At 46.2% G+C, this 27,058-nt stretch overlaps 1 protein-coding gene across 2 annotated transcripts in view; it reads right to left on the bottom strand.

Moving 5' to 3' along the window:
- Positions 1-27,058, bottom strand: part of EPHB1 (EPH receptor B1) — a 430,893-nt gene that overhangs the window by 230,505 nt on the left and 173,330 nt on the right. The window lies entirely within an intron of this gene.

Here is a 27,058-nt window from a genome sequence, read left to right as displayed (position 1 = left end):
TTTTTCCTCACAGGGAGCCTGGGATTAAAGTTTCTACAATGCAGCTGGAAAACGTAGAGACAGAGAGAGTCACAGGGAGAAACGGATAACTGGAAAAAAACAGCCCTGGAAACAGGCCTGCTTCCAGACTCAGCCATGGAGGGAAAGTCCCAAGAAAGTAACTGCACACTGCAACTTGGAGGAGAGGAGAAATTTCACCACAGACAGTGGAGCTGTGCAAATAACAGAGGTGTGGCCTTGTGTGAGGGTTCCTTGTGGGCTCCTTGAGGTTGTGACATTTGAGCTGTAATGTGACTTAGGGAACGAGGGGGAAGGAAGGGAGGCATGAGCCAAGCAGAGGGATCAATGCTGGAAAGGCCTCTAGTTAGAAGAGCACAGGGAGGGGCAGGCACGGAATGGGAAGCCGGCCCACAGGAAGGGCAGCCAGCAAGGGGGACAGCGGTACACACGGGAACCAGGGGTGAGGCCGGCAATCCACACAGCTCTGTGGGGCCGGTGTGGCACAACTGGTGGCTTAAGGTTCTGAGAATTCCCTCTGGACCCCCTCATTTGGAGGGCTGCAAAGGAGCAAGCTGAAAGGGTCTTTTTAAACCTCTTTTTTATTTTCCAGGGCTAACACCCTTCTGGAAAGATAAGCCATAGGGCTCCACTCTGAAGCAGGCAAAGAATTCAAATACCAAGGCTTTACCCCTACTCCCATTCCAAATTCGAGGAAGACCAGTCTTGGCTGGAAGCATTTAACAAAGTTCCAGACAGAAAGTAGACATATTTATCTCCCTCAAAGACTGTGTACAGACCCAGATGAGCTTTCCTCTTCCCCCAGGTACAGAAGGTGGAGGTGGGTAGTGACCCAGCACTCCAGGTGTGGCTCAGGCAACGTGGGCAGAGAGTCCAGGAGGAGCCACCCACTGCCCTTCAGAGAAACAGGAAATCTGCGCTGAGCTACCTTTGTTAAGAGTCACCGCAATGAAAAGAAATGAACGGGGCAAATACACAAACTCACTAACAACTGTCCGAAAAATAAGAAAGAAATACAGAAACGTAACATGAAAAGAAACAGAAAAAGAGCTCAGAAGGGAAGAAAATATAATCCAAGAAATAAGCGTATCCACAAGGATTCATTCTCAGACGAATTCAATAATACAAAAGCTCAAAACCAGATGATAAAACAATAGAATAAAATTAGAAAGGGAGATGGCAGAGTTAAAGAAACAAGCTACGGACCAAGATAACAACATCATAAAATTAATAAAGCACAAGTGGCTACAGAGTTGATCCAGTTTAAGATCAGGTAAATACATAAAACACAGATGATTAGCAAAGAAAAGGCTCAAAATAATCTATGGAGGAAAACTAGTATTCCTAAACTAGAGTTCCCAGCCAAAAAAAAAAAAAAAAAAAAAAAAAAAAAAAAGTGCCTACTCTGCTCAGAGAGCTAATAGGAAAAAATTTTTCTGAAAATGAAGGAATAATCAGCACAACCTGGTGGAGTTCCTAAATTCAAAGGTAAAAAAGTATTCAACCAGCAGACAGAGCGAGCAGTCACTCTAAGGGGAAGCATAGGCAAGCCCCAGACTTGTCTATAGTGACATTCGCAGGCAGGTGTCCTCATGGATGTAGAACCTCAGGTAACGAAGAGTCCTTCCACAGGGAACAATTACTTGATAATGAAATTCAATCAACCAAGAGATAAATCCAAATAATGAGTTCAGCATGGAGAAGCTGTGATGGGGCGACTGGGAGTCATGACAGTCTCTTAAATATAGAAAGAAAATGAAAACATTCTGAAGTTGTTATAAACCTTATCATGAAAGAATAATTTAAAAAATTAACAAAAACTAGGAGGGGAGGAAGGGGAAGAGAGAGAAGAAATACAAGTACACCAAGTTCCTTATCTTTCATAGAAAGGGGTTAACTGTCAGCTACTTAAAGCTGAAATAGGAAATTTAGAACAATGATTCTAGTTTCATCGTTTTTATAATATTCTTTCTTAATCTTAAGAGAACCTTTCAAGAAATAATATATTTTGTGCTGAAGAAACACAAAATGGAGAGATTTCCTCCATTTTGTATTCATTTCTTTCTCTTCTGTTACATTTTTAAAAATTTTCTTATGTTTATTTATTTTTGAGACAGACAGAAACAGAGCATGAGTTGGGGTAGGGTCAGAGTGAGAGGGAGACACAGAAGCCGAAGCAGGCTCCAGGCTCCGAGCTGTCAGCACAGAGCCCAACGTGGGGCTCGAACCCACCAACTGTGAAATCATGACCTGAGCCGAAGTCAGATGCCTAACCAACAGAGCCACCCAGGCACCCCCTCTTCAGTTACATTTAAAGAAAATTAAATTACTGTTTTCAAGATTTAGCATTACCATAGTTTCCTAAAATTAGCTCTAACTCTCCATCTCTCTTTCCAGTCACAGTGAAGACAGATTATACAGACATATATATAAAGTGGTATTGACCTAAATTTAACAATGGTAGTTTCTGGATTTTTTTAAGTCATGTTTTACTTTACTCACTATAATTTTTTCTTCTTTTGTTTTCTAGAATGTCAATAAAAATGTGTCACCTTAATAAAAACAAAGTCACTGTTCTAAAAATATAAATGTCACACAAAAATGAGATCAATACATGTTGCATAAGTTAAAGTAATAATTAGGATTTCCATGTTAGTAATTCTCATTTACTAGCCTCTACTTACTAAAACATTTTGAGAATATGCCTCTCCACAGTTTTTTTTTTTTTAATTTATTTTATTTTATTTTAGAGAGACAGCGAGAGCACAAGCAGGGGAGAGAGGCAGGGGGAGAGAAGGAGAGAATCTCAAGCAGGCTCCATGCTCATCAAGAAGCCCCACGCAGGGCTTGATCCCACAATCCTGGGATCATGACCTGAGCCAAAATCAAGAGTTGGACACTCAACTGACTGAACCACCCAGGCTCCCCCTCCACAGTTTTGAAAAGGCATCTGTAATTCTCCTGCTCTCGTGCAGTAAACACACACACTAATTCGTTTTGTTGTTGTTTTGCCTTATCTTACCTTCCAATCAAACATTCAAAGCCCTTCTTACTTATATCACCTGCTACTTGGGCCCTGATGCTACAGACATACACTAATTGGGAAGTTTGAAACATTTTCAGGAGTCTTTATGTGATCAACTCAGAAGAGCCCCGGGGGTATCCAATTCCTCAGCCTGCTCACTAGCGTGGCAGGAGAGACAGCCAGAGTTCCTCAGCTCCTGGCCCGGAACCCAGATCCCAAGTCACGCACATCTCAGTCCCCTTCCCGGAGCAGACTCAGACCAGGAAGGCATTGCACGCCCCCCTCCAAGACTGTGTTGTGAAGCGTCTGGTACCGATCCGCCTTCCACTCACTCTCTTTTCTCCTACCACCCACCAGTTCCTCTATTTCTAAATTATCTCCAGCAGCAGTGACTCAAAACCTGAGTATCCTGGAACAGAAATTGTCAAAGTATACAGAAATAAATCCAAGGATACCAGAATTTCATAAAAAGAGAATCTGTGTTTGGGGAGGGATTACTGTACACACAAATCCCTGTAAGTAATACAAGTAAAAACCACGTGGATATGGCTACCTGAATGCTTGTACCGTGTGTCTGTCATAGCCCATCCAGCTAGCATCCATTAGCAATAAGCAGGAGGGTGAGGGGGCAGGCATCTTCTGGTATTGATAGTCCTATTTTCAGGGTAATGGTGCATTCATTTACTGTGGTTGCTCTTATTAGGGCAGTTAGCACTTCAAGACACAATTTATAGAACCTGACAGTGATTCGTTCTGCTCATGTTTACTCATTTCATTAGGCTAACTGCTCCTCTTTGAAAAAAAATATATCATTAGGCTGTTCTATGACTATGGTCACACACATTAAGCTGAAGACATAGAGAGGCCAGCATACTATTCATTTATTTGCTCATCACATCCCATTAGCATCTCTTGAGGTCTCGCCCATTTGGTGCCCAGCTCTGAGCCCACCACTTTGGATGCATTCTCTTTCTACCACAACAGCCCCGCTGGGTGGAGACACAGGGCTACAGGCTTATTAGAGTGAAGAGCGAGGACTGCCTCCCCAACCCCCAGCTGCTCCAATCTCAGGGGAGGACAGCTCCCGCGTGGCTACCAGCTCAGGCTCTGGAACAAGGCCAAGCTCCATAATTCCTGTCCAGCCTCAGACATGCTAGTCACAGTTCCGGGATTCAAGGTCCTCCTTAAATCAAACATTCACCTGCTACTTGGGCCCTGATGCTAGAGACAAAATGGAGCTGACGGAAGTACCTGCTCCAAATCTGCTCGGGCTCCCCTAATAAAACACCACAAACTGGGAGTCGAAACAACAGATACTTATTTTCTCACGGTTCTCGAGGCTGGAAGTCTAGGACCAAGGTGCCAGCAGGTGCGAGCTCACTCCTGAGCTTGCAGATGGTACCTTCTCACTGTGTCCTCACACGGCCTTTTCTCTGCACATGCACGGAGAGTGAGCTCGTTTCCCTTCCTCTTCTAATAAGGACATCAATCCTATCAGATCAGGTCCCCATTCTTAAGACTTCCTAACCTTAATCACATTTCTTAAAGACCCCATCTCCAAACACAGTCACATGGAAGGTTAGAGCTTCCACATGTGAATTTTGTGGGGACATAATTCAGTATGTGATGAATCAATGAGCTAATGCACATAATGCACTTAGGAGGATGGTGCCTATACATACTACACGCTTAAAAAATGTTAGCAATTATTACTACTGATATTGTTGTTTTCAAAACATTGAGTCATGATAGACTAATGTTTGAAGAACAGCGAGTGCCCAGTATTTCATGGTTAAAGTTCCCTCCAGGTGAGTGTTTGGATGAGGTGTATACAGTAAGAAAGAAAATGTCGTTCATCTTAAGATCAGGTTAGAACAGCTATTCCTTCACTTAGACCTGCTAGAAGTGACAAAGCTGTATGCACACAGGGAATAAATGTAATGTGGCGAGATTTTCACAAAGATTAAATTTTCAAAGATTTCATAAAAATGAAATTCTTAAATGTGTAAGGTCTGAGATTGTATTTTTTTTCTCTTTTTATTTTGGAAACATGTAATGAGGCTGTTCTAGAATTGTGATGACACATATTGAGTTGAAGACAAAGGGATCCTCTGCTTTGTCCTTGTTTTGGTGTTAAACTAACCTCCCTTTAAGAAATGATGTACCTGGGTGGCTCAGTCAATTAAGAGTCTGACTTTAGCTCAGGTCATGATCCCATGGGTTCTAAGTTCAAATCCCGCATCAGGCTCTGCACTGACAGCTTGGAGCCTGGAACTTGCTTCAGATTCTGGGTCTCCCCGTCTCTCTGCCCCCTTCCCTGCTTGTGTGCTCTTTCTCAAAAATTAATAAATAAACATTTTTTAAAAAAGAAATGATGTTGGGGCGCCTGGGTGGCGCAGTCGGTTAAGCGTCCGACTTCAGCCAGGTCACGATCTCGCGGTCCGTGAGTTCAAGCCCCGCGTCAGGCTCTGGGCTGATGGCTCAGAGCCTGGAGCCTGTTTCCGATTCTGTGTCTCCCTCTCTCTCTGCCCCTCCCCCGTTCATGCTCTGTCTCTCTCTGTCCTAAAAATAAATAAACGTTGAAAAAAAAATTTAAAAAAATAAAATAAAATAAAAAAGAAATGATGCACCAACAATTGAGGGAAGCTTTCATGTTCTTGTTTGGGCTGTGTGTGTGTGTGTGTGTGTGTGTGTGTGCGTGCGCGCATGTGTATGCTTTAATATACTTAATGGAAAGCTTGTATTAGTAACCTGGTATTTTTCATATCATTTTTGGTCCAGAAACCTGGAGCCCACGGGCTGGACTCTGGTCTAATATGAACTGGAAAAGCAGAGCTCTCTGTCCCAGGCTTCCATTTTCCAGATAAGTAAGTTGGACCATGACCTCACTTGGGTGTTTCCAAGTGGTCTGGCTGATGTGGAACCTCAGCCAGTCCCTGAGGCAAACTTTGAGAATAAGCTGCATGTTGGCTGGCATGCATAATGCCATACACACAGACACATATCGATGCATATGCTTATTTGTGAGGATTGGCAATTAAGAAAGCCTCTTTTAAGCTGCATTGCACTTGACAGGAACGACTTTAAAAGAACCAGCTAAGAGATAAAGCACCCCGAATAGGATGAACTCCAGCTAAATTCTCTAAACACTGTTACCACTTTTCTCAAATGAAAAAGATGGTTTCATGGAGTAATCATGAGGGATTTTCACAGCACTCACATTCTTTAATTATCTAGAAACCAGTCACTCCCCATGACTGTGGGATGAAGCTGAGGAGTTGGCATTTGAATTACCACATCCTGACCCGTTATGTTAAGCCTGAATTTATAATCTAAAGCAATGGCCAAAAGGCAGACTTCCTTATTTGAGTCTGATCCCTGAGTTGTTGCTAGTGAAATCTGTGTCTGATGGCCATTATCTGGGGCAAACACATTTTCTGCTTGGCTGGAACTGTGTGTGACTCCTGACCAGAGGCTTCCCAGCAGTTCCCAAAGCCATCTGCTGTCACGAATAAGCCAATAATTCAGGTTCAAACCACACTGGTCTCAGAATTATGGGGTGCTGGCATCCAAAGCCAACAGACAACACTGACCCTAAGCCATCCAGCAGTGGGGCAGGAATTCTGGGAAGAAAGGAGCCTCAGTAAAAGGAAACTAGGAACAACAATAACATAAATAACTTGAGTGCTAATATTTAGTGAGGGTTTGTGCCATCGCAGCTAACATGATGAACATGTTACTCATCTCATTTAATCCTCTCTACAACCCTATCAAATAAGTTCTATTATTATCCCATTTCATAGATGAGAAATCTGAGGCACAAGTACCAAATGGTGAAGTAGGTATAGAAAAGTCCTCATTCCTGTTTTCAAGGAGTTCTCAAATCTCTGAAGAAATAAGGCATAGGGGCTCCTGGGTGGCTCAGTCGGTTGAGCGTCCGACTTCGGCTCAGGTCATGATCTCGCAGTCCATGAGTTCAAACCCCGCATCGGGCTCTGTGCTGACCGCTCAGAGCATGGAGCCTGTTTCAGATTCTGTGTCTCCCTCTCTCTCTGACCCTCCCCTGTTCATGATCTGTCTCTCTCTGTCTCAAAAATAAATAAACGTTAAAAAAAGTTTTTTTAAATAAAAAAAGAAATAAGGCATAAAGGGCCAGCTCAACTCAATCCCAACAGAAAGCCAACTAAAGGGGTTAATTGCACTCCAAGGAACCCCACCAAGAGGCAGACCAGGGGTCCCAGGGTCACGGTAAGTTTTGTAAGTACTCTACTGAAAGCTGACCAGAGTAGGAACCCAAGTGTCAGGACCGGAAAGCCAAGTTCAGCTATACAATAAAAGGGACTCAGTTGAACACATGATGCCAGAGTGGTGGTTTCCAGTGGTCCAGCACTCCCTTGGAGTAAACTCTGGGAGTCACAAACTCCATGAAGTTCTTACTAAGCTCCACACCCTTCCACGGAGCTCCACTTAGGCCACCTAAGCTCCCTAACCCTGACCACAAGGGAGTGTATGACATGACTGTTCTCCCTCTGCGCCTCACCTCTCCCTTGGCCTCAGGCCCCATGCTCACACCCTCATTAGTAGGCCTCTTGTAACACCCCCCACCTGGCAGTACAACAAGCTGTTGCCTCTGGAGGCTTTCTCCCAACCACTCCCCTGCCCCTTCACCCCAGGAAATGCATGTCTAGAGCTGCAGTGAGACCTAGTCCAACGTGGCAAGAGTGGCTCTGTGTAGACCCTTGGCTGGAAGCTCCGAGCCCTCAGGAGTTCTGGGACAGGGCCATTCCCTGTCTGGTACCTGGAAGTAGCTTCTTCCCTAGACCTTCCAGAGAAGCTTCTCAGGCAGCTTGATATTCCATTTGGTTGCCTGCTTGCCATCTGACATTGTCCAGCTTCTTCCTGGCCTTCCCTCTTCCTTTGGATCCTGGTTTCTCCCATTCTCCTTTCCTGGAAGCTCTGCTCATCCATCTTTCAAGCTGTGAAGAGGGGCTGTCTGCAGGCTGCTGTCAGGGTCACTGTCCACAGGGTGGGTATGCCTCAGTGGGAGGAGAAGACTGCCCAGCTGCAGGGAGCTCATAGCTGGGGGCCACTGGGAGGATGGGTCCTTGCCCTGAAAAGGGCTTGTTCTCAGGCCTTCATTTGCAACTTGTGGTGACAGAGAGGTACCATGAGTGAAGCTCAGGGCCAGAACTCCTACTTCTTCATCCCCTTGACACCCTTTTAGAGATTTTTATCATGAACTCAAGGAACTCCCTATGGCCACCACCAAAAATCATATGCTCCTTTGCAGACACAGAATATATTCTTCACCAGGCAAGTCCAGGCAACCCTCAGAACACCCTGGGGGCCCACCAGGAACGCAGGGGACAGTGTCACCCCCACGTTGCAGATCAACTGCTGAGACCCAAGAGTGCAGCTTTCACACAGTGTAGTGGCAATGCTGCAGAGGGATCCAAGCTTCCTGAATACTTGTCCAAACTTCCATCAGCCAACTCTATGAAGATTCGCACCACTGCCTGGGCAAAGGGTCCTAGGAGAGGGAAGACCTTCAGACAAGCAAAGCCCTTCACAGAGGGCTTCATGTGAGGAGATGCCAGGCCCCTGATGTGGGGGTTCTGCAGCCCAAGAGCCCAGCTAATCCCCTGCTTTGCATGGGCAGCAAGGTGGGGAGGAAACTCACCGGCTAAGCTTCTGAGTCTCTGCAAAGTCTCCAAAGAACTCCGCCCTGCTCCCCTTCATCTCCTTGTCCCTTCCTGCCCTAAAACACTTTTCCCACCTTCCCCATGGCTCCCTCTCCTGAGGAGACGCTGTGGCCAGAGGATGAGGCTGAACCCAGATGGTGAGGGAGAATTAGCATCAAGCCCCACTGAGCCATGAAGGGAACTTAAGAGGTGAATATTTTACACCTGCAATTAGTCACACATGCAGAACTGTGCTTACAACTAGTTGCACCTGCAAGTGGTTAATTGCTAAATAGCAAATGCAATTAGGCACTTACACATTATCTCCAGGATGAAAGTTGCCAACACAGTAGTCACTAGTAGATGCATGGTCACACACGCACACATGCACACACACCCACACACCACAGGGGCACACACACAGACACACACACACACACACACATACACACATGCAGGGACACACACACACACGCAGCACACACACGTCTATGAGCATGCACACATATCCAGGGACACACACACATGCACACACACATACAGGAATATGTGCATACACTCCCTGATGAAGGAGTGAACATAGAACAAAGCAATCTGACTCTCAAGGTTGGAGACTAAAGGACACTATGGCGGGGGGGGGGGGGGTGAGGGGGGGTGGCTTTTTATTAAAACGTCAAGAAGCTGCATTAGAAGAATCTAAGTTAACCCAAACCTTATATTGATGTATAAGACACAGTCTAAGGCTCCAGCACCAGATAAGAACAGCACGGGATTGCAGATTGTTCTTTTGATAAAGACTGAGCAATTGTGGAAAACAAATTGGGCCTGGCACACAGGGCCAGGCTGCAGAAAAGGCTGACGCTTACAGGCCTCACCATTGTTGATCCCCAGTGGAAACCATTATCTAACTGTACAGGGCGGAGGCTAGCCATAATTGTTACACTCACGGGTTTTTTTTTTTTTTTTAATCTCAAAATACCACTTTGGAAAGAAATACACAAAATCAGAGAGTGACCTTTAAAAATTCTGTTTAATGCTTCCTTTGTAGCCCTTTCTTCCTTTCCTCCAGTTTCTCTGAGCTGTGATACTGAGTTGTCATAGTTTTCAAAAATATTTCCTTTTCAGCAGCCGAGTGAGGAGGAATACATCTGTGTATTTAATTGTAGTCAGTTCAGACGTGGTAGACTGAAGAACCTCTTTGGCGGTAATGAGACGCGCTGAGGCACAGAGCTCTTCTACTCAGAGACTTTGCCCTGGGTCGGGTTAGAAGACCATTGCCGCGATTTACACATTCTTCCTCGGGATCAGAGCGCGAGCCTGTCTTCCCAGGCAGCCACACCGCCGCTCCACCTCCCTGGCAAGGTTTCCCCTCTGTGTTCAGAAAACCAGCTCCTCCCTCTCTCTCTCTCCCTCCTCCTTTGCTCCTTTCTTCCCTCTTGCCTTCTTCCCTTCCTTTCTTCTTTCACTCCCTCCCTTTCTCCCTGCTTCATTCATTCATCAGAAAGGAATCGAATAATCTGAAATCACTGGAAATGATCTCTGCCTTCTAAGTGCTCATAGTACAGCTGCAGGGAGTAATCTTGGTTCCTTGTTTTCAGGTCTCTGATACAGAGAAACAATTGCGTGAGCATTAAAAATAAGTGTCATGCGGCCATTGAAGAGTAAGGACATGGACTCAGGCCAAATTTAAACCTCAATGCTACCACTTAGTAGCTATGTGATCTTGTACAAGTGACTTAACCCCTGTGAGGGTAAATCTACTCATTTGTGAACGGGCATAATACAGCCAACCACTCAAAATTATAGTGAGGGTTAAATTTAACTCTCAGCAAAGTCTGTGGCTTAAAGTAAGGGCTCAATAACAACTAAGTAATAGTTGCTATGCCTAACCATCAATGATATATCAGGGATTAAGGCTTCATTAATACTGGCTGTCTTTAAGGGGAGTCTAGCTATGGCATGAAAAAGCTAGATAGTTGAACAATTCCAGAAAGGTCAGGGACTTCTCAGGGAGATGAAGAGATGAAGTTCCCTGAGGCAACGTCTTCATCTCCACATTCTTGGCACCTGAAGCCATACCTGGCATACAGGACAGGTGCTCACTAAATATTAGGTGGGTAGATGGGTAGACAGTTGCATGCATGAATGAAAATGTGGAGAAGAGGAAAAGGACATTCTATTTAAAAAAATATTTTAACATTTATTCATTTATGAGAGACAGAGAGCACAAGCAGGGTAGGGGCAGAGAGAGGGAGACACAGAATCTGAAGAAGGCTCCAGGCTCTGAGCTGTCAGCAAAGAGCCCGATGTGGGGCTCCAACTCACAAGCTGTGAGATCATGACCCAAGCCGAAGTCAGACACTTAACCGGCTGAGCCACCCAGGTGCCCCAAGGAAAAGGACATTCTAAAAAGAGGGCAAAGATACTGATTTAAGGAGAGCATTATGGTAATCACATAGCAGTCAGTGAAATTTGTCGTTTTTTCCAGTTGTGTTCCAGAGACATGGTGGGATTATGCTTCCTAGGCCATTTGAGGTGGGAGTGAGGCCATGAGTCTAGTCTGGCCAGACTTCTATTCTATAAATATAAGTGAGGTATATGACTTCTAAGCCAGGACACTTAATCATCAATGCAAGACCAGCAGATTTCCCTTTACCTCTGACAGATGAATTTCAATGGCATGGAACAGAACCCCTGCCAACTCATGATAAACACTTGGTGAGGGGGAAATAAGCATGTGTTGTCGAGGGAGTGCTTGTTACTGCAACATGACTTAGCTTATGCTGACCACTACAAGCACAACAGCCTGTGAAAATCTAACGATAGAATCTGCTGTGTCTGGAGTGTAGGTGAAAACACTACCATTTAAGTTGGCACACACATGAGAAGGTTTATTTGGGGCCACCTTTGACTACCAAGAATGAAGAAATTGGTCAACATGTGTCCCAGGAGATCTTAATGTGTCAGCAATGGCTTGGTGCAACAAGGATGACCCTGCAAGGTCTGATCCCCTGCTTGTCCTTGCTCATCTCCCTGATCCAGCCTTGAAGAAAGGGAACCCTTGAAGCTCACAGATACAGCACTTTGCATTTCCAGGAAGTTGTCTCTGTGGTCTCTCTTTCAGAAAGGTTCTCAGTCCCTTCACTCCCAAGGATTATGCCAGATGAAGTACCCTCCCTCCAAGGTGATGCAGTGTTACAGCTTAGGAGAAACAGCCAGAGACCCCCAAAACATACAATTCTTAAGCCCCAGGCCTAGCATGGCACCCGGTAATCTACCTGACATGCACTGAGTATTTATTCCCAGCAGAGGGTGGCAAGGACCACTTTTTCTCTGACCTGGTACTGCCAGGGAGAACTACATGGGACAATGTGGAAGGCCTGTCTTCTCATGTGGAGAGAGAAATCTGAGATATCATCAGAGTCCACTGCTAGTAAGTCTCTCTAGAGGTTATCCTGTTCATTTGATTTCTTCCAAACAGCAGTGAAGCCAGATCAATCTAGTCAGAAGAGAAATAGTCTGGTGTAGTTTCAAAAACATGGCAGCAAATTCTTGATACCCCTCCCATTGGGGGGTGGCAGGCTATGCGCCCTTTTCTTGAATTTGAGGGGGTTTGTGACTTCTTTGACCATTAGGGTATGGCAGCAGTGATGATGTGTGGCTCCTGAGACTGTCATAAAAGCCACATACCTTCCCCCTCCTTTCCTCAAACATTCTCCCTCGGAACCTTGAATCACCATGAGAAAAATGCAATTGCTCTGAGACCACTGTGCTATGAGGAAGCTCAAACCACATAGAGAGGATACCTGTAAGGGTTCCAGTCCAGTTCTAGAACTCTTAGCTGAGTTCTGCCTTCTAGTCATCCTAGCCCAGGGGCCACACATGTGAGTGAAGAAGCCTCCAGATGATTCCATCTGCTAGCTGAAGCCACAGCCATAATGGAGCAGAGGCAACCCACCCCTGTTGTGCCCTGTCCAAATTCCTGATCCAGAGAATCTATGAGAGTAATAAAAATGGTTGCTATTGAAAGAATGAACTCACTCAGAGGAGTAAAATTGTGACTTGTCATGCAGCAACTGGTAACCAAAATAACCCTACAAGTTACGGTCCCAGCAATGCCATGTATGGAGAGCCCACATAACTTTTGTATCAGAGTAATGGGGAAAAAACATACGATCTAGGGTGGGAGGCTCTGGACTCAAACACTGTGTACAACCATGCCCTGACTAGATATGGTCTTGGGCTGGTCACCCAGCCATTCTTGTTTTCATTCTTTTCCTTCCACAAGATGTGAATAATAACGATCACATAATGGCTTCCCCACAAGATTGTTAAAAAAAATAAATAAATGAGAAGGTACAGCCTGCCAAGCCCCATACAAATGCTCATTGCTGCTGTCAATAGAGTGAAGGAGGCCCTTTCTAAAATGCTTTTTTAGATAAAGAACATATCTTAAGCTATTTATGGAGAAGGGAGTGAGTTATACACGCACACACACACGTGTGTGCACGCACACACACACCCTTCGATGCCCTTTCTGAAGACAATGGATTTCTCCAGTACAAAAGTCTAGAGCTACAGAGAAAACTGAAACACATCAATCTGGGTTTTTGTCTTACTTTCTCTCAACATGCTCCTTTGGTACCAAAGTTTTAAAATTACACAATAGCTTCCAAATATCTAATCGCTAGATTTCTTCCTCCTAAGATTCCAGGTTAAAAATAGCTTAAATACACTTCTTCTGTCAGTCAAATCATAAGGTAGAAGATACTGTACCATTCTAAATATATAAGTTGAGAATATTTCTTTTCCCTGAAGAAAATTCCTCTAACATCTCTTGACTTCGCTGCCCTAGGGGCTTTGACAAGCTATACCACGGGACCAGAAATCCTGAGTGTTTGTCTAGCTTCCAGATGCCAAGACCAAGGCCCCTGCCTGGCTCCACCCTCCACAGAGACAGCATTCAGGGGGAGGAAGCTCAAGAAAGCTGGTTCTATTTTCCTCCTCTGAAGCCAGATGGCAGCAGTGTCTACCACCTCTCATATTATTGTCTAGCTCTCACACCATTCTCACGTTCACTCATTCATTCACTCATTCACTCAACACATATGGAATGAGTCCTTGTAGTACCTACGCTGGGCCAGGTGAGGAGCTGCAGAACTAACCTGGAGGCTGCCTGCCCTCAGGGAGCACCAAGTCCTGTGAGGGATCAGGAGAGAGGATACTCTGCTGTACAGTGTGATGAATGCCACTTGAGTTCATGCTCACAAGGCACTGGGGACACAGAAGCAAGAGCTGCTAACATGCCTTTGCAGGGGACGACAGGGAGGGCTTAGCAGGGAAAGGAGCCACACGAACAGACCTGGAGCTGTACCAGTAGAGGAGAAAGAGAAGGGAGATCCAGAAGGAGGAAAGAGTGTGTCAGCAGCATTGATGACCAGACTCGGTTCTGGCAACCCCTGAGCATTGTCTGGCCAGAAGCATGAAGTGGGGCCTCAGGACATGGGTCTGGAGATGTAGTCAGGGGCCAGATTACTAAATGCCCTGGTGCTAAGGGGTGGGGAGGGGGAGTGTGTCAGACTTTATCCTGGAAGCAGTGGGGAGACCTGAAGAGTTTGGCACAGCCAGCCAGGGCCAGCGTTAGTTTGGGGAAACCCTTGGGGCAGCCATGGGGCAGATGCATAGAGTGGTCAGGACAGGAGCCAGGAAGACCAGAGAGGGCCCACCTGCCATAGGGTAGGAGCAATGAAGAGAAAGGGAAGGCCCCAGAGATCTTCAGCAGCAGAATGGACAGAACCTGGTAGTTCAGTGGCTTGGGAAGGGGCAGGGGGAGTTCCACGGTGGGAGGAGGGAAAAGCGTGAACCTCTGACTTCTAAGACTCCACCAGCAGCCCTGGCTCCTCAGAAGGGGCTGATTGAGCCACAGGAGATGTGTGGGTGCAGCAGAGATTCCAGGCTCCTCCAATATGGATCACACTGTCTGAGGCCTGGACACTGCAGGAAGGAAAACAGAGGACAGGGAGGATGCTGGGCAAGCCTCCTTCATTCCTTCCTCTGCAGGTAGAGCTATCCCGCCAGCCTGGCCTGGGGAGGCCGGATGCTCTCTTCCAAGCCCTGAAGGTTTCCCACATTCACTGGGGTCAGGCCTCGGCCTTTGTGCCTGGCACAAAGGGACAACCCAAGGGGCGCCAGAGGCATCTTGGGAGAATGGAAAACTCCTCCCTTCCATGGTGATTTAAGGAGGGAGGGAAGAGCAGCTGGGAAGGAACAGGAGAAACATAAGCAGGAAGAGCTACAGAAAATGAACCTGGTGGGGAGCATCTCACCCCGTAAGAGCAAAAAAACCCACAAAAAACAAAAAACCAAAACCTCGGTAGGGGGAAACCCTAACGCTGTACTTAAGAAGATGGGGAGAAACAAGGTGGGGGACATGGGAGGGGACAAGCGGTGTCCTGGTCACTGAAGAAAGGCCTGCCACCAACATTCTAGGCTCTGCTATCATTCCTGAGAAGGAAGCTTGAAAATGAGGGAAGAGGATTCGGGGGGAGTCACCACGGTGGAGGCCTCAGAGATGCTATTAGACAGATACAGGATGTAGGAGTCCATTCTGCCCAGGACGGCTCCTGTAGGCCATCCTGTCCCTCCCCAGAGCATACCTTTCCTGAAAGAAAACAGGCCAGGAGCTGGGGGGTGTTCTGAGGCATTCGCCTGCACATCTCAGGGCACTCACTGTGACAGTGCCATGACAACACGAAGCACAAGCCAAAAGTCTACACAGTGCTTTCCTCAGTGTAAGCTCCACTGTTAGCCGCTTCAAGCACCTCCACTCTTCCACTCTGTCAAGTTATGAAGGTGGGAATGCAGATGAAGAAGCTACAAACACATTTCTGCCTGTGGCGAAAGCATCCACAAAGTTTCAGTTGATAAACTGGGTCTCAACTAGGCTGAATGCCCTCTAAGACCTACATTTCAAAGTCAAAGGAGGTGCCCCAGGGTTCTCAAAGCTCTATCTGCTGTGAGGCTGGGTGCGAGCCCTGGAACAGATTTAGCTGGGCTACTGTTTTTATTGGGATTGTTGTTTTTCTTAAGGCTTTGGTTAAAAGTTCTGCAGGTGTTAAATGGCAAGCCCTAACCTTTCTTTCCGCATAAGCACTGTTATTGTAGATTGCGATTTTACAGAAAAGGTTGTTTAGGAAAGTATATGTGGCTTTGTGGAAGAAACGCCCTGGCCATTAAGAGGCTCATAGGCACACGGAGGAGGACAGGGAGTGACCTGTGGAGAAAGTGACCCCTAGACTGAAATGTGAAAATGAGGAGCAGTCAGCCAGGTGAAAAAGGAAGCAAAATTGTTCTGCAACAAAATCCAGACAATGTTAGACTTGGCAAGCAGGTTCCATGTCATCTCAGGATGGTCTGATCACCTTTCAACTTTCCTGCGAATTGGCCCTGCCCAATGCTGCCTTTACTGAGCCAGGGGGAGAAGGCTGTTCTGCATTTGCTAGAGGGCCTGCCAGGCTTCAGTGCCCAGAGGGGCTGCTGTACCAACCCACGAATGTCCTCGGCCCCTCTGCCCTGCCCCTGCCTGGGAGACTGGGTCAGATGATATGTGGTGAGGCTGCTGTTCTCCTGGCCCCTTCCATGGAGCTTTGAACCCATGTGGGGAAGGGGTGGTCACAGTTCATGGCTGCACAACCCAAGAAAGCAGAGCAGGTCAGACCTGGTGACAACCAACCAGTCCATCCAGAAGATCCACCCCCAACCATGGGATTCAGGACCTTCAGCTATAGATTATCTTACTTCCTTGCCTTTATTTTCTCTTAATCCAACATCCTCATCTATTCCATTTATTTTCTCAGTTTATTTATATATATCCAGCCTCATTCCCCAAAAAGATTCAATGCAGCCTGCATGTGCAGACCCATGTGCACATACAACCATCCCAGTAGGCAAGATGTTGCCTTTCTTCCCCCTCATCCTGCTCTCTTAGATCTTTCTACTACTCCATCTTTACAGATAGTTTTTTTAGCCCACTGCCCTTTGCCAACTGTAATTTATTGCTATAATGTTATCTTACCCCTAAAGCAAGCTGTAAATAATATGACCTGCATCCTGAGGTTATTGGGAGGATTGAATGAGATGATATAGGCAAGGCCCTCAGCACAGGGCCAGGCACACAGCACAGGTGTTGGGTCAGTATGTGCTACATGTGGGAATAGAGGAGACAGTCCCTGGAACCCATCTCTGATGGGTTCACAGCAGAAGCTGTGGCCTCACCAGCAAATTCCCACCGCTGTTCTCCCCTCGCCTGCCCCTTACTCATTATAGCCTTATAAGTCTGCCTTGTGTGTGCTCACTCTCTGTACATGCTCTTTAACATTGTCCTCTAACCCAGGCCAGTTTGCGAGGCCTCCCCCTGCCAGGACTCTCTGCCCCCACACTTGGGCCTGTGGAGGGGAGGGCAGCCCTGACCCACAGCTCATTAGATGTGGCATCAGAGGTCCCTAGGCTCTCTGAGTTTCCGGAAAAGAGTTTCCAACATCGACTCCTAACTCAATAGAACAAAGTCAACAGCCCTGGAAACAGCTTTCTTCCTACATTTAAAAATAAGATCATGAAAAGTCCCCCAGAAAAATCAATTCTGACTTTTTAAAACTCCAAATCAATATGATGTGTGAAAGTTCTCATTAAGAGAGAAGTGGGGGAGGTCAGAGAAACCAGGAGAATCAAAAAGGAAGAGATGGAGAGAAGGGAAGACAAGAGAAAGAGGGAGGCTGGCTGGTGGCTGGGAGAAGAGTCGAAAAGGGAGAAGGAGGAAGGACAGAGATGTGCAGGCACCATGCAGGAGCAGCTCCACCAGCAGGGAGCAGGCCACGAAGAGGAATGGGGCTGCTGGCCCTCAGGGGCAGACAGTCTGCTTCGGCCCCTTGTGGGATGGGGGACAGAGAGGACAAGGAACAAACAGGCAAAGTGCCAGGAAGACAGGTGGGGACAAGTAAGTCTGTCCAGTTAACAGCTGGAGAGGGAATCCAAAGCTCTTCATAGACGAGGCAGAAGTTCCAGTGGGCCTTTAAAGGTTGATGACACTTCAAAGCGCAACTGCTGAGTTGAAGGGGGAAGGTTCACAAGCTACACGATAGGGCTGGCAAACAACAGCCATGGCAAATGTGTGTTCAATGCTCCCTGAGAGCCAGCAGGGTCCCAAGTACATCTCGAGCATTGGTTCACTCCATTCTCACAATCGCCCTAGGAAGTAGTTACTATAATGCCCATTTTACAGCTGAGGAAATTGAGGCACAGGAAGGTAAGGTTACCTATCCAACATCATACGGCGGTAGCAACAGAGTTCAAACCCAGTGGTCCGGCCCCAGAGTGTACACTCTTAACCAAGCTGAGTTTGGGGTCTGTGTGTCAATACGTGTGCCTGTGTGCACTCTTGGCTTCTTGCCTGAGAACGTGCCACATAGCAGTGGGGAGCTGTCACAGTTTGTGACCACAAGGATGACCCGGACTTAGGAAGATGTGTCTGGAGACAGGAGGTAAATGCAGAGTCCTGGCGGGGAGGGGTTTGGACGGACACCATGGCTACAGGCAAGGTCTCCATCAAGAAAAAAAGATAAAGGCAGAGATGGGACAGGTCCTCCAGCCCAGATGCAGCTCTAAATCATTCTATGGCATCTCTGAAGACTATCCCCTCAGCCAAAACACCAACTTTCCCCCGGCCTTGGGATCATCCCTTTGGCAGATGTGCTTCTCTGTGGTTTTTCCAAGGCAGACAACGCTTTCTAGCATGTCACTGAAGGGATAAGGCACACCTTCCCACTCAGGCCGTGAAGCCTGCAACTGCAGGGGTTTCTTCTAGGGGTCAGTATTCAGAAATGTTTTCTCTCCACATTCTTTGGCCACCCTCACCCCATCCCACCCCTAGCACTCCTGGGCATTATTCCAATTCTGCTCAGAGGATTCCTTTCGGAGGACCACAATACAGGCAAAGAGAGCTTTGCTCAGCTCCCCTCCTACTGCGAGATCTGCAGTTGACTCTCCCAGAGTAAAGAAGCAGAGAAGGGCGCCTGGGTGGCCAGTCAGTTAAGCGTCCGACTTCATCTCAGGTCACGATCTCACAGTTTGTGGGTTTGAGCCCCGCGTCAGGCTGTGCTGACAGGTCAGAGCCTGAAGCCTGCTTCAGATTCTGTGTCTCCTTCTCTCTCTGCCCCTCCCCTGCTCGTGCTCTGACTCTCTGTGTCTCTCAAAAATAAATAAATGTTAAAATAAATTTAATTAAAAAAAAAAAAGAAACAGAGAGCTAGGCTGGGCCTTGCCTGGTGTCTTGAACGTTGGTCAGTCAACCCTGCCCCTCACCATCATGTTCCCCCCTTCCCTACCCAGGAAGGTAAGAGAGGCAGCCAACACAGCCAGAGAAAGCTGTCCCTTTGTTGTGTGCCTGGCCTTAGAAGAGGCTGGGGGCCCATGTGTCAGAAGAGGGTGTGGTGGGGCGAGGCCTCTACAGCATGACACATTCCCCACGCCCAGGGAAGGAGAGTGATTGCTCCACCAGCCCCCAGCTCAATCAGGCACCAGATTTAAATTTGTCCTCTGAATCTGACTCCCTATGTCTCTGTTTGTAGAGCACCCACCCTGGCTCTCGGTGGGTGGTGGCACCCATCCACCTTGCTCTAGAGAGAGCAAGAAGAGGAGTCAGACCATGCTCCCCTGAGATGGAGGATGCAACCAACCTGGGATGAGCAAGTGCATGAGGGACAGGCCCTCCCAGACTCAGAGGCCCAGCAGGGTTGTCACAGACAAGTAAGGAGACCATGCGGCCTCATTCCCATTCAAAAAAGGGCTCAAATTCACACTCAGTGACACATACTCACAGGCTGAAATGAGAAATCCATACAACTTAAAACTGTATCGCATTATCCAAGCAGCCTGCCTCTGGGCACTGGACATGAATACATTTTATGAATCCTGCAAGTATCTTCTTAGAGCATAACATAGAGTATTGCAATTTTTGTGTTAAAAGCATTTATTTGTGGAAAGCAAACATGTAAGTCATGCCACAATTTTTGTAATCCTGTTTTGACTTCACCTCTTTAAACACACGTGTGCGCACATGCACACACATTGAGAAAGACTTAAAGACCTAGGCACTCTTCAGCTACAAAGCCCTGCACACAGCATTGGCTCATAGCAAGGATGCTCTGAAGGGGAAGGGAGGGGAAGGTGAGGGGGGAGAGGCTGCCTCTCCTGGGGCAGGTCTTCTGGGAGGAGCCACGGGAGAAAGGTGTAGCCAAGGACTGGTACACACTGGCAAGAGGAAATTCCCAGACACTGCTGGCTTCTGTTCTGTTCTGTAATTAAGACCTCTGTTTAAGCTGGTAACAAAAAAAAAAAAAAAAAGAAAAAAGAAAAAAGAAGATATTTCAACCGGATCTGCTTGGGCTTCTTTTCTGTGAATTATTACAAGTGTTAATGGGTGTCTTCATTAAAGTATTATTTATGAAACATTACAACTTGGGTTCCCCCACCCTCACAGGTCTGATGACTCACAATCAGCAGCTCCTCCCACTGAACTGAAACAAATTTATGAAAAGGGAAAATTAGCCAGCTTGGTCCATCCAGTGGTGGAAATGAGAGAAATTGGAGACAACGTGGGTTTGCTTTTCTGGGAACAAACACAGTATGTGACCAGATTCCAAACAGGCCAGGAGCCTTAGCTGTTCAGAGATCATCAAAGAGCAGGACTAGCTGAACAGAGGGCTGTCTGCCAGGACCTGCTGGACCTGCAGGGGACCAGTTTAGGGCAGGGGGTGGAGTGGCATCTGGGGGGCTGGTTTCTCTGCAGCAAGAAAGGGAAAAGACCAGCGCCTTCTGTAAATGCTTCCCACCAGCCCTCACCAGCCCTCACCAGCCAGGTCCTAACAGACACAGAGGCAGCCCTCCCATCAAGGTCCTCTAGAGCCCTCCCCCCACTCACTCAAAATTAACATTCACTTTAAGGACGGTGTATTTGCTGTGCCAATGCTAGCTTCAAGTGCCCAGCTGGCCCCCTCCCCACTCAGCTAACCACACTGTTGCCCCCAAGCTACCTGATAAAGAAATTCCAGAGCAGGCCCCAGGGAAATGCAAGGACATGCATCCACTCCACCTGTTACGGGAGAAGCCCGGGGCACAGTGATGTTGGAACTCAGGGTAGGGACAGAATAAAGAAGAGGGTTCCATTGCAGGGGGACAGGAATCCACTCAACTCTGCATCCCAGTTTATTTAATCTGCACTTTCTTTTGGGATCTCCATATCTTTGCACTGTTTGCTTCTCGGATTCCCTGGGCCTCTCACTTGATAAGTTAAGCCTCTTTGCTGGAAATGAAGCACTATTAGCCAGTTGAAAACCTCAATTCTAGCTGGCTTTGCTGCCTAAACAGCTTTCCCTGCTTGCCCCCTGCTCTGCCAACCACCTCACCTCTGAGTTGCTTCTCACACCCAGGACTGAGGGCTGATCAGAATTTAAGATAATTTTCCCAGGGCATTAGAGTGCTTTCTTTCTTTCAAGGAGCATAAGGGATAAAGCTTAAGTTTCAAGGAACAAATACGTTAAGAATGAGAGGGAAAAATGTTTAATTGCTTAAATTCTTATTTATCTCAAACAATATGGTGGGAAAAATGTTTAATTGCTTAAATTCTTATTTATCTCAAACAATATGGTGGGCGGGTGGGTAAGACAAGACCTCAGAGTAGAGTGTTAACTTTGACAAACCTGTTCTGCCTGATGAATGTGTGAGACAGGGAGGCCTGTGCTTTCTCCCTCTGCAGCCATGTGCCCTAGGCGGCCCCAGCCTCTCCGGGCACCCCACACTTACCGACCACTCAGGAAACATCCATTCACAAGCAACCCCCTCCCAGCATGCACTCAAATATCCTTGCCCTCATGCAGCCTGCATACCAGTGAGATGGTGTACATTGTAAGTAAGCAAGCTGTACGTTATGTCACAGACAATAAGTGCTATGGAGAAAAATAATGCAAGGTAGTGGAGATGGGAGGGCTCTTAAGGGCAGCCCACACTGTGAGGAGGGCGGGGCCCACATTTGGAGGGGCGGGGCCCACACTGTAAGGTGGGCGGGGCCCACAGTGCGAGGAGGGCGGAGCCCACACTCTGAGTGGGGTGGTCAATGTAGGGATCACTGAGAAGGTAATATTCAAGTAAAGGCTTGGAGGAGGTGAAAGAGCCATTACCACAGCTCTCTGTTGTTGGTATAAGTGGACATCAGAGACAAAACTAATAAAAAATGAACCTGAATCTGAATCTCATACTTTAAATAAAGGCTAACTCAAAATGGTCACAGACATGCATTTGGATCATAAAACTGTAAAACTTTTAGAAGATTAACATTAGGAGAAAACCTTTGTGATCTCGGGTTAGGCATGGAATTACTTTCCTGGACATGCCACCAAAAGTATGATCCATAACCTGGATCAATTGAAAAAGTAATTAGTTGGACACACTGAGAACAAAAATGAATAAATTCTCCAGACAATGGAGTATTATTCAGCTTTTAAAATAAATGAGCTGTCAAGCCATGAAAAGACGTAAGGAAACCTTAAATACATATTATTAAGTGAAAGAAGCCAACGTGAAAAAGCTACATCCTGTTATATACCTGTATAACACTCTTGAAAAGCCAAAACTATGGAGACAGTAAAAATATGAGTGGTTCCCAGGGGTTAAGGAAGAGGGAAGGATGCATTGGTGAAGTACAGAGGATTTTTAGGGCAGTGAAACTACTCTGTATGATACCATGATGGTGGATCCTGGATACATACCATTATACATTTGTCCAAATTCATAGTAGGTATAACACCACAAGTGAACCCTAATGTGAACCATGGACTCTGGGTGATTATGAAGCAGCCGTGTAGCTCATGGATTGTACCAGTGTATCACCATGGCGGGGGGTGTTGAAATGGGAGAGGCCATGCATATGCAGGGGCAGGGGTCATGTGGAAAATCCTGGTACCTTCCCCTCAATCTTGCTATGATGAATCTAAAGCTTCTCTAAGAAAACAAAGACTTCAATAAAAAAGATTAATGGATAAATTGGATTTCATCAAAATTGAAAATGTTTTGTGAAAGACACCATTAAAAGAAAGAAGAGACAAGTTACAGAATGGAAGAAAATATCTGCAAACAATATATTCACATATTCAACAAAAAGACCTGTATCCAAAATATGTAAAGAAATCTTGAAACCCAATAGTAAGAAAACAAACAGCTAGGGCAAACATTGTGAATAGACACTTCACCAAGGAGGATAAACAAATGGCAAATAAGCACATGAAAGATACTCAACATCATTATTCACTAGAGAAACACAACTAGAAACCACCATGAGATATCAAGACACATCTAATAGAATGGCTAAAATAACAAATACTGATCATACCAAGTGCTGCAAAAGACGCAGAAAAATTACTGTGGTACTGCAAAATGGAACAGGCACTGAAGATCAATCTGGCAGTTGAACACATAGTTTCTATGTGGCCCAGCAATCCCTCTCGGGTATCTGACCTAGAGCAATGAAAATGTCTGTCTTCACAAAAACCTGTCCATGAATGTTTACAGCAACTCTATTCATGATTACCCCAAACTGGAAATGATCCAAATGTTTTTCAACAGGTGAATGGATAAACTATGGTGCATCCACAGGATGGAAGACTACTCAGCAACAAAAAGCAACAAACCAGTGACATAAGCAACAGCTTACGTGAATCTCACAGGCATTATGCTAAGTGAAAGAAGCCAGTCTCAAAGGTTTCCCATATCACTCCATGTAGATAGATGACACAACGGGATGCAGAATCACTGATAGCAGGGGGTGGGGTGGGAGGAGGCAGTGACCATAAAGCAACACCATAAGGCAGTTCTCTGTATTCTGATTTTTAGGGTGGTTACACAAATCTGTGCATGGATTAAAATTCATAAAACTTTCCACCAGAAGAAGTCACATTTTCTGTATGACAATTTTTAATGAAATTTAAAGTCACAGAAAATTAAAAAAATAATAATTTTAAAAAAGGATTTAATCTTGCAGTGGCAAACTGGGCAAACTCACATCCATTTATGACTAGATGGGTGGCTTCCATTGTCTTCAACGACTCTACTTTAAAATGTTTCATGTACCCAGGACTCAGATCATGCCATCTAAGCCTTCCTAATATTTATTGGATCTCTGTACATTTCCCACATTCTTCACACAGTCCTCACATCTCAAAGGAACCAGCAGAAAATTATCCTTGGGCTTATTTAATGGCAAAAATTTTGGTAACATCAGCATCCATTTCTGAACGCTTGCAATGTGCCAAGGTCTTTGCTGAGCTCTGCACAGGCAGATTATCATACAGTCTTCACAGCAAGACTGAGCCCTGTGTTAAACCATCACTTAACGGGGAACAATGCTGAGACCCAAAGATACCACTCTGCTAACAAACACAAAGCTCAGATGGAAAAACCCAAGCTTTCCTGTCACCGGCTCTTAACAAGGACCCATCCACGGCTGTTTCCTCAATGGCTTTGGTGGCCTGGCCTAGTTGCATGGTGTGTGGACTCCTGCCCTGCTTTCCCTGGAGGGGTCCTCGGACAGGGCTAAGACAGGCTGCACTGGGTCCCGGGGAAGCACCCCTGTGTACTAGAGACAGGTACACTGAGTATGGACCCCTGAAAAGTTCGTTTGGGGACATCATCTGAGAGTCCAGGGATTTTCCCAGCAGTTCCAGAGAGGTCTTTCTGTTTTTGCGTGTGTAGCCATCACCTTAAACAGCTCAGTGGAGGAAGAATGAACTAATTATAATCCGTCTTTCCAGGTTCTATTGCCTTTTCCTCTCCTCCTCCCTGACTAGTTAGTAACCAGTGTGTATCCTGATGAGACTTCCATGTTCCTGTTCTCACTTGTTCACATTCACAAGAAATGAGAAAATCACCTCATTCTTTAGATGCACAGGGTACTTACATCCAAATCTTTCCTTATCTGCGTCATCCATCCTTCAAGTTTATACCTGGAAAAACTGCATCTCTATAGAGGCCTTGTCAGGCAGTAACCCTCCCAGGGACTGATGAGTGAATGAGCCTGGCTGAGTGAAGATGGAAAGGGCCCGTTCTAAAGCCATGGCAAAACTTCCCAGCAGATGGCCCCAGGCCTGGCTGAGGTGGTATGTCCAGAACCTTCCATGAGTGTAGGATGGATTCCCAGAGCTCAGGGTTGGAGCAGCATACTGTTCTAACCCCATCTAAGCTCAGGCAGCCAACACATCAGCACCACACATCAGGGCTGCTCCTTCCAATTTAACAACATGGGTCTGGGAAAAGAAATCACCTGGTGAACCAAGAATAGGAAAGAGTAGGGTGGAAAAAAAAAAGCCTTGACAGAGAGTCTGGATTTGTCCGGGGATATTTTCCCAGCTAGGGCTTCCTGATGACTCAGCTGCTCCTACGTGGGGAAGCTCTCCCTCAGCCAGCACTGCCTGGGAGATGAAGCCAGTGATTTCCCACTAGCTATCAGCCAGGACAAAAATTACCAATAAAAGGATACACTTAAATGTCCCCCCAGTAGAGACTATTGTTTACTGGGCTATTGAGGGAGTGAAAATATCAGAGCAAAGGTCAGTGGACACCAGCAGTGGAAGTTTACAAAAAACTCTGTCATTTCTTATTTCTTCCCCTTCTTTGGTGAGAAGTTAAGACAAAGCCCCTCTGCCACTCTGAAGAAGAAGCTTTGTTGCTTATTTTGTCAAAATATCCCTCCGAAGCCCCTCAGCGCCCCTTCATCCTTCCCCGACTGGCTCTTACCAGCGGGCTGATTTGCACGGGGGCTGCCTCTCCGCTGTACCCCCTTCCAGGCTCACGCTCATTCTCTTGCTCTAATTAGCAACTGCTTTTTTTATTTTTGTATGCACGTTCAAAGACAGAGAGCGAGGAGGAGAGTGAAAGGGAGAAAGCAAAGGTCTCTGTGAAAGGAGAGAGCAGATGGCTTCTCCCTCGCCCCCTCTGTGTACCCGGGCCCCCGTGTTGGCAAACAGCACACAATGTCTGTCTACAGAGCTCTTTGTGGGCTATGAAGGAGGGGCCGGCACACAGCTACAGGCAGGAAAGGAGTCTGTGGGGAAAGGCCTGAAAAGGCCCGGCCCCTGGGAGAAGCCAGGGTAGGGAGGGGATGGAGACCACCAACCCATGGGATGGATGTCCAGGAGCAACACTGCCCCCTCCTCCTGGCCCAGAAGGAAGTGGCTGTATGGATATTCAGTTGGCTTGCGTACTGATGTGTTATCAGTTCTCTGGAGAGCAAAGCCATTGCCCCCAGAGCTGCAGAAGGTCCTGGAGGGAAGGGGGATCTACTGCTCACTCTTGCGTTGTCAGTCCCAAATAACTGACTTTCTATTAGAGGAAATTCTTAGGTGAGTGGGCAGAGGTACCCACAAAGCAGGAGTGGTGGCGTCAACCCCAAAGGCTGAAATCAATCACTCTGATTGGGAAAGTTAAATTCAACAATGCACAGCTTTGGTTACTGGCTTTTAACTTGTAGCTGTATTGAAAGATTTAAAAAATGTTAGGGATAAAAAAAGGGGAGCTTAAAAGAATTCTCAAAAGGGGAGAATAATAAAAAATGGGGTTGAAGAGCTAAAAAAAAAAAAAATAGGAATATGCTCCAGAAAAATACAGAAATGAGCACAGAGAAGCAGGGCATTTTACAAAGACACTTAAAAAAAAAAAGCTATTGTTCTTTTTAATGAATGGTCTCATTATCAGCATGTGTGACTACATATTAGTAATTTTGATGACAAAAATCACTCTTGTAATATTTGCAATCAATTTCAATGATAAACATTGATTTCTTCCATTTTACTATATGAAAGAACTCACTTTTATTGTAGTTTGCATGTAAACAGCTTCCAAGGGAAAAAAATAAAAACAGTGAATGGAAATAACCATCCATTCATTAAACTTCTACCAATGAAATGTGTTTCTCTTTTCTTCCTTTTTGAATCAAGTCCAGAGAGAAGACAGACAAGAGAATAGAGTCAATGGACGAAAAGAAAAGAAAACAGGGAGACCAACTTGGCCAAAGATGCAGAGAGGAAGACAAACAGAACCAGCAGGAAAAGAAAAGCCCCACGTCACAAGGACCTCCACATTCAGATCAATGCAGGCATGTGTGTGATAGACCCAAAAACCAAATAGAAACCCTCAAATCGCCTAATTCCCAGAACAGGCAAATTTTTGCCAAGTTCATGATTTGGCAGAGTTCTTGCATATTCCATACAATTTCAATGAGAAGCTGTATCCATCT

Source organism: Prionailurus viverrinus, chromosome C2 (assembly GCF_022837055.1).
Source record: "Prionailurus viverrinus isolate Anna chromosome C2, UM_Priviv_1.0, whole genome shotgun sequence".
Lineage (NCBI taxonomy): Eukaryota > Metazoa > Chordata > Mammalia > Carnivora > Felidae > Prionailurus > Prionailurus viverrinus.
This window is presented reverse-complemented; position numbering and strand designations above follow the sequence as displayed.